Source organism: Vulpes vulpes, chromosome X, assembly GCF_048418805.1.
Source record: "Vulpes vulpes isolate BD-2025 chromosome X, VulVul3, whole genome shotgun sequence".
NCBI classification, from domain to species: Eukaryota; Metazoa; Chordata; class Mammalia; order Carnivora; family Canidae; genus Vulpes; species Vulpes vulpes.
Window position 1 is genome coordinate 51,196,056 of NC_132796.1, and position 8,018 is coordinate 51,204,073.

Below are 8,018 nucleotides of genomic sequence, written 5' to 3' on the forward strand. Positions count from 1 at the left end.
ATTGATAAACCCCTAGCCAGATTCATCATAAAGAAAAGAAAAAGGACTCAAATAAATAAAATCATGAATGAAAGAGGAGAGATCACAACCAGCACTGTAGAAATACAAACAATTATAAGAGAATATTATGAGCAATTCTGTGCCAACAAATTAGGCAATCAGGAAGAAATGTATAAATTCCTAGAAACATGTAAACTACCAAAACTGAAACAGGAAGAAATAGAAAATCTTAACAGACCCATAAGCAGGAAAGAAATTAAATCAGTAATCACAACCTCCCAACAAACAGGAGTCCAGGGCCATAAGGCTTCCCAGGGGAATTCTACCAAACATTTACAGAAGAATTAATACCTATTCTTCTGAAACTGTTCCCAAAAAATAGAAACAGAAGGAAAACTTCCAAACTCATTCTATGAAGCCAGCATTACATTTATTCCAAATCCAGACAAAGACCCCACTAAAAGGAGAACTACAGATCAGTATCCCTAATGAACACAGATGCAAAAATTCTCAAGAAGATAGTAGCTAATTGTATTCATAGTACATTAAAAGGATTATTCACCATGACCAAGTGGGATTTATTCTTGGGCCTCAGGAGTCGTTCATCATCCATGAATCAATCAACATAATACACAACATTAATAAAAGATAGGATAAGAACCATATGATCCTCCTAATAGATGGAGAAAAAGCATTTGATGAACTAAAGCATCCTTTCTTGATAAATACCCTCCACAATGTAGGGCTAGAGGGAACATAACTGAACATCATGAAGGCCATATACAAAAGACCCACACATAATATCATTCTCAACAGGGAAAAACTAAGAGCTTTTCTCCTAAGGTCAAGAACACAACAGAGAAGTCAACTCTCACCACTGTTGTTCAACATAGTACTGGAAGTCCTAGCCTCAGCAATCAGACAACAAAAAGAAATAAAAGGCAAACAAATAGGCAAACAAGAAGACAACCTTTCACTCTATGCAGACCACATGATACTCTATGTAGAAAAAAGCCAAAAGATTTTACAAAAACATACTAGAAATTATACAGGAATTCAGTAAAGTCAGCGGATATAAAATCAATGCACAGAAGTCTTTTACATTTCTATACACTAACAATAAAGTGGCAGAAAGGGAAATTAAGAAATAAATCCCATTTATAATTGCACCAAATCCCATAAGATACCTAGGACTAAATCTAGTCAAAGAGGTGAAAGTCCTGCACTCTGAAAACTATAGAATACTTATGAAAGAAATTGAGGAAGACACAAAGAAATGGAGAAACGTTCTATGCTCATGGATTGGAAGAACAAATATCGTTAAAATGCCTGTACTACCCAAAGAAATATACACATTCAATGCAACCCCTATCAAAATACAGCAGCAAAAAAAAAAAAAAAAAAATACAGCAGCATTTTTCACAGAGCTGGAACAAACAATTCTAAAATTTGTATGGAACCACAAAAGACCCCGAATAGCCAAAGTAATGTTGAAAAAGAAAACCAAAGCTGAAGGCATCACAATTTTGGACTTCAAGCTGTATTACAAAGCTGTAACCATCAAGACAGTATAGTACTGGCACAAATACAGACACCTAGATCAATGGAACAGAATAGAGAACCCAGAAATGAGTCCTCAACTCTATGGTTAACTAATCTTCAAGAAAGTAGGAAAGAATAACCAATGGAAAAAAAGACTGTCTCTTCAACATATAGTGTTGGGAAAATTGGACAGCCACATGCAGAAGAATGAAACTTATATTATACACAAAAATGAATTCAAAATGGATGAAAGACCTAAATTTGAGACAGTTATCCATCAAAATCCTAGAAGAGAACACAGGCAGCGACCTCTTTGACCTCAGCCACAGCAACTTCTTGCTAGACAAATCTCCAGAAGCAAGGGAAACGAAAGTGAAAATAAACTACTGGAACTTCATCAAGATAAAAAGCTTTTGCACAGCAAAGAAAAAAAATCCACAAAACTAAAAGGCAACAGACAAAATGGGAGAATATATCACAAATAACTTAGCAGATAAATGGCTAGTATTCAAAATCTATAAAGAATTCATCTAACTCAATACCCCCAAAAACAAAAAATCCAATCAAGAAATGGGCAGGAACTCTCTTTCACCATACACATAGATAAACTCAAAATGGATGAAAGATCTAAATGTGAGACAAGATTCCATCAAAATTCTAGAGGAGAACACAGGCAACACCCTTTTTGAACTGAGCCACTTCTTGCAAGATACATCCACAAAGGCAAAAGAAACAAAAGCAAAAATGAACTATTGGGACTTCATCAAGATAAGAAGCTTTTGCACAGCAAAGGATGCAGTCAACAAAACTAAAAGACAACCTACAGAATGGGAGAAGATATTTGCAAATGACGTATCAGATAAAGGGCTAGTTTCCAAGGTCTATAAAGAACTTATTAAACTCAACAGCAAAGAAACAAACAATCCAATCATGAAATGGGCAAACGACATGAAGAGAAATCTCACAGAGGAAGACATAGACATGGCCAACATGCACATGAGAAAATGCTCTGCATCACTTGCCATCAGGGAAATACAAATCAAAACCACAATGAGATACCACCTCACACCAGTGAGAATGGTTAAAATTAACAACTCAGGAAACAATAGGTGTTGGCAAGGATATGGAGAAAGGGGAATCCTATTACACTGTTGGTGGGAATGCAAACTAGTGCAGCCACTCTGGAAAAGAGTATGGAGGTTTCTCAAAAAGTTAAAAATAGAATACCCTAAGACCTAGAAATTGTACTACTAGGTATTTATTCAAAGGATACAAAAATAGTGATTTGAAGGGACACATGCACCCCAATGTTTATAGCAGCAATGTCCACGATAGCCAAATTATGGAATGAGCCCAGATTTCCATCAACAGATGAATGGATAAAGAAGATGTGAGATATATGGAATGGAATATTACATATTATATATATTATATATATAATGGAATATATTATATATATAATGGAATATTACTCAGTCATCAGAAAGAGTGAGATCTTACCATTTGCAATGACATGGATGGATCTAGAGGGTATTATGCTAAGTGAATAAGTCAGTCAGAGAAAGACAAATACCATATGATTTCACTCATATGTGGAATTTAAGAAACAAAACAGATGAACATAGAAGAAGGGAAGGAGGGCAGCCCCGGTGGTGCAGTGGTTTAGTGCCGCCAGGAGCCCGGGGTGTGATCCTGGAGACCTGGGATCGAGTCCCACATCGGGCTCCCTGCATGGGGCCTGCTTCTCCCTCTGCCTGTGTCTCTGCCTCTCTCTCTCTCACTCTGTGTCTCTCATGAATAAATAAGAAATAAAATATTTTAAAAAATAAAGTCACAGAAATTTTTTAAAAATTTAAAAAAAAGAAGAAGGGAAGGAAAAATGTAATAAGATTAAAAACAGAGGGAGGCAAACCATAAGAGACTCTTTAGTATAGGAAACAAACTGAGGGTTTTGGAGGGGAGATGGGTGATGGGCATTAAGGAAGGCACTTGATGGAATGAGCACTGGGTGTTATATGTAATTCATGAACTAAATTATATCCTTGAAAATAATAATAATAATATACTCCATGTTTACTAAATTTAACCTGAATTTTAAAAACTACATGGAATTAAACACATACAGACAGACACACATGAATACAAGTAAATATGGGGAAATCTGAATAAATTGAATTATAACAATGCTAAAATCTTGATTATGATGTTGTACTGTAGTTAACATGCTGTCACCCTTGGGGGAAACTATGTAGAAGGTACACTAAATCTTTCTGTATTTCTTAAAACCATATGTTAATCTGCAATTATGTCAAAATAAGCTTAGTTTTGAAAGAACCATAAATAATGTGGTATATTCATGCAATGGAATATTACTGATCAATAAAAAGGAATGAGGTGATGATCAATTTCCAGAATGTCCATGTGAGGAATGCTGTGAGCCCTCTTCTCAGGGAAAAAGACACTGCTGAAAAGTATTTTATTTTATTTTTTTAAGATTGTATTTATTTATTCATGAGAGACACAGAGAGAGTCAGAGACAGGCAGAGGGAGAAGCAAGCTCCTCGTGGGGATCCCGATGTGGGACTTAATCCCAGGACCCCGGGATCATGACCTGAGCCAAAGGCAGATGCTCAACTACTGAGCCACACAGGTGCCAATGAAAAGTATTTTAAAAACAATCATTTAAGTCCCTGGAAATTGTTCTAAGGATATACACTAAATGGAGAAACATTTATTTTTTAAAAATTTGTGACAGTGAGTGTCTGTGGCATTTGAGCCTTACACACTCCCTTATCAACACCCCAGCTCCTACCCTAGTCATGTGCAGTCAAGACAAGCCTCCCTCTCCATCTGGCTCTCATTCTGGTACTGTGGTTTTGCCTTTGGAGGGACAGGCCACCAATATCTCTCATCTCTCCAAGATTCATGTTGCAGATGTCTATTTTGGGCAGACAGTGACAAGAAAACAAGTCTCTTTCCCCAACCCAACCCCAACCTCTGCTGATAAAGCAGAGGCTTTACTCCAGATATGACAGACTGAGAAATCTGGGACTCAGATGTCCCTGTTTCATCTTGTTTAGAGGGTAAATGGGTAAGTTAGAATGAGCTACTGTCCCATCTGTAAGCCCTGCTCATAGAGCAGTAGTGCCACTCTGGAAAAATCAGACCATGGCCCCTGCCCCCATAGCTGTATATTGTCACTGAGGTTTTGCCCAGGGCAGAGACAGAACACAAGAACTGATCAGTCTGTAGCTCTGTCCAAGGAAACTGACATTGGAACAGAGCGTGAGGAAGTTCAGGTCTAATGGTGTTGTTGAAAACAAAGGAGATCTTGGTGGTGAGCAACTAAAAGGAGGCTAGCAGTTCCAGAATACTAAAAGCAAGAAGCAAAATGATATAACATCTAGAAGTTTAACAAAGATACACAGGCAAAAAAAAAAAAAAAAAAAAACAGCTAAGAAGAGTATACCTGACAACTGGTAGCCACAAAGATTGGTAACACCTTGCTCCCACAAAGAGTCAACTTTTACCAGATCAGACCACAGCAATTTATGCCCCAGAGTAACATCAAAATCAACAGAGCAATCAGATAGCAATTAGTTGAGGCTAGCAACTTGGTGGGATAACAATAGAGACAGACCAGCCCAGACACTTGAAGAGACTGTGAACTTATTCAAGGCTCTGCCTCTGAGGAGTAACCTTTTTTTTAAGATTTATTTATTTATTCACAAGAGACAGAGAGAGAGTCAGAGACAAAGGTAGAGAGAGAAGCGGGATCCCTGCAGGGAGCCTGATGCGGGACTCAATCCCAGGACCTTAGGATTACACCCTGAATGGAAGGCAGACACTACCTCTGAAGAATAATCTAACAGGTGGCATACTGTGGGGGAAATAGAAGTTGAAACATCAAGTCACTAAACCATAACCAAGAAAACAAGCAAAAAACAATAAAATACAGTCCCAGAGGAGGAAGGGGATCAGTAGCCAGGAATGCTATGATGTATTATCTAAAATAACCATTTTTCCAAAAATATTACAAAATATGCAAACAACAGGAAATTATGACCCCTAAACAGGAAATAAAGCAGACAATACAAATTGGCATTAGGGGGGCCTAGATGTCAGACTTTGCAGACAGATTTCAAAACAGCTATTAAAGGTATATTCAAAGAACTAGAGGAAACTGGGGTGCCTGGATGGCTCAGTCAGTGAGTGTTTGCTTTCAGCTCAGGTCGTGATCCCAGAGTTCTGGGGTCAGCCCTGCATTGGGCTCCCTGCTCAGCAGGGAGTCTGCTTCTCCCTCTCCCTCTGCCTCTCTGCCCTTCTTGTGCTCCCTCTCACACGCTCTCTCTCTTTCTCAAATAAATAACTAAATAAAAATCTTTAAAAAGAACTAGAGGAAACTCTGATTTAAAAAGTAAGGTAAGATACACCTCAGTGGCTTAGTTAAGCATCTGCCTTCAGCTCAGGTCATGATTCCAGCCCTGTATCAGGCTCCCTGCTCAGTGGGGAGTCTTACTCTCTCCCCAACCAGCTTGTTCTCTCTCCTTTCTCTTTCTCTCTCTCTCTCAAATAAATAAATAAATAAATAAATAAAATCTTCAAAAAATGAAAAATAAAAAGAAGCTATGATGACAGTGTTTCTTTAAGTAGAAAATATTAACAGAGATAGACATTATTTTTTAATGAACCAAATGGACATTCTGTGGTTAAAAAATACAATAACTAGCCTTTCGGCACTGTGGCCGTAGCCATGAGTATGCTCAGGCTTCAGAAGAGGCTTGCTTCCAGTGTCCTCCACTGTGGCAAAAAGAAGGTCTGGTTGGACCCCAATGAGACCAATGAAATTGCCAATGCAAACTCCCATCAGCAGATACAAAAACTGATCAAAGATGGGCTGATTATCTGGAAGCCTGTGACTGTCCATTCCTGAGCTCGGTGCCAGAAAAATACTCTGGCCCACTGGAAGGGCAGGCATATGGGCATTGGTAAGAGAAAAGGTACTGCCAATGCTCAAATGCCTGAGAAGGTAACATGAATGAGAAAGATGAGAATTCTACGCAGGCTGCTCAGAAGATACCGTGACTCTAAAATTGACCACCACATGTATCACAGCCTGTACCTGAAAGTGAAGGGTAACATGTTCAAGAACACGTGGATTTTCATGGAACACATTCACAAGCTGAAGGCAGACAAGGCTCGCAAGTAGCTTCTAGCTGACCAGGCTGAGGCCCACAGATCCAAGACCAAGGAGGCCTGCAAGTGCCGTGAAGAGTGGCTCCAGGCGAAGAAGGAGGAAATCATCAAGACTCTGTCCAAGGAGGAAGAGACCAAGAAATAAAACTCCCTATCTCTTGTCTGTACATAGTGGCTTCAGCATTAATCAGATCAGTAATTCAATAAAACAAACCTTTATCTGCCAAAACAATACAATAACTAGAATAGAAAATTCACTACAGGGGTTCAAGAGTAAATGGAGCTGATAGAAAAAAATTTATGAACTTGTAGATAAATCATTAGAGATTGTACAATATGGAAATCAGAAAAAAAAAGAAAGAAGAAAAGGTAACAGAACCTAAGAGAAATGTGAGATACTATTAAGTGCACCAATATACATGTATTGGGAGTACCAGAAGGAGACCACAGAAAGGATACCTAGAGATAATGACTGAAAACTTCCCTAATTTGATTTAAAACATTGACCTACACATTCAAGAAACTTTATGAAGTTCAAGTAGAATAAAGGCAAAGAGATCTACACCCACACACATCATAGTCAAAATGCTGAATGACAAAGTCTAAGAAAAAAATCTTAAAAGCAGCAAGAGAGAAATAAATCATCACATGCAAGGGGTCCCTTGTAGCTGACTTTTAATCAATAACAATGAAGATCAGAAGGCAGTGAAATGACATATTCAAAGTACTGAAAGAAAAAAATCAACCAAGAAATTTATATTCAGTAAAACTGCTTTTTCAATTTTATGTTTTAAATTTATTTTAGAGTGAGAGAGAGTCAAAGTGAGGGGAGGGGCAGAGGGAGAGAGAGACAAGTGGATTCCCCACTGAGCAGGGAGCCCAACATGGGCCTTGACCCCAGGACCCTGAGATGATGATCTAAGCTGAAATCAAGAGTCAGATGTTCAACTGACTGAGTGCCCCAGGTGCCCCAAAAACTATTTGTTTAAAATGAAGAAAAAAATTAAGACATCTCCAATTTGGTAGTTATTCTAAATGCAAACACGAAGTTACCTTATGAGAGCAATTCCATTCTTAGGTATATAGCCAAGAGAAGCTTTTTAAAAAATATGTCTACACAAAGATGTGTACATGAACATTCATAGTAGCATTATTTATCTTAGCTAAAAGGTGGAAACAACCTCAATAACCACCAGCAGATGAAATAATAAACAAAATGTTCTATATCCATACAATAGAATATTATTGGCCATAAAAAGGAATGGAGAATACTACAAAAT

At 38.0% G+C, this 8,018-nt stretch overlaps 1 pseudogene; it reads left to right on the forward strand.

The window, feature by feature from the left end:
- The first annotated feature begins 6,291 nt into the window (after window positions 1–6,291).
- On the forward strand, window positions 6,292–6,961 carry LOC112907636 (large ribosomal subunit protein eL19-like; annotated as a pseudogene).
- Window positions 6,962–8,018: the final 1,057 nt, after the last annotated feature.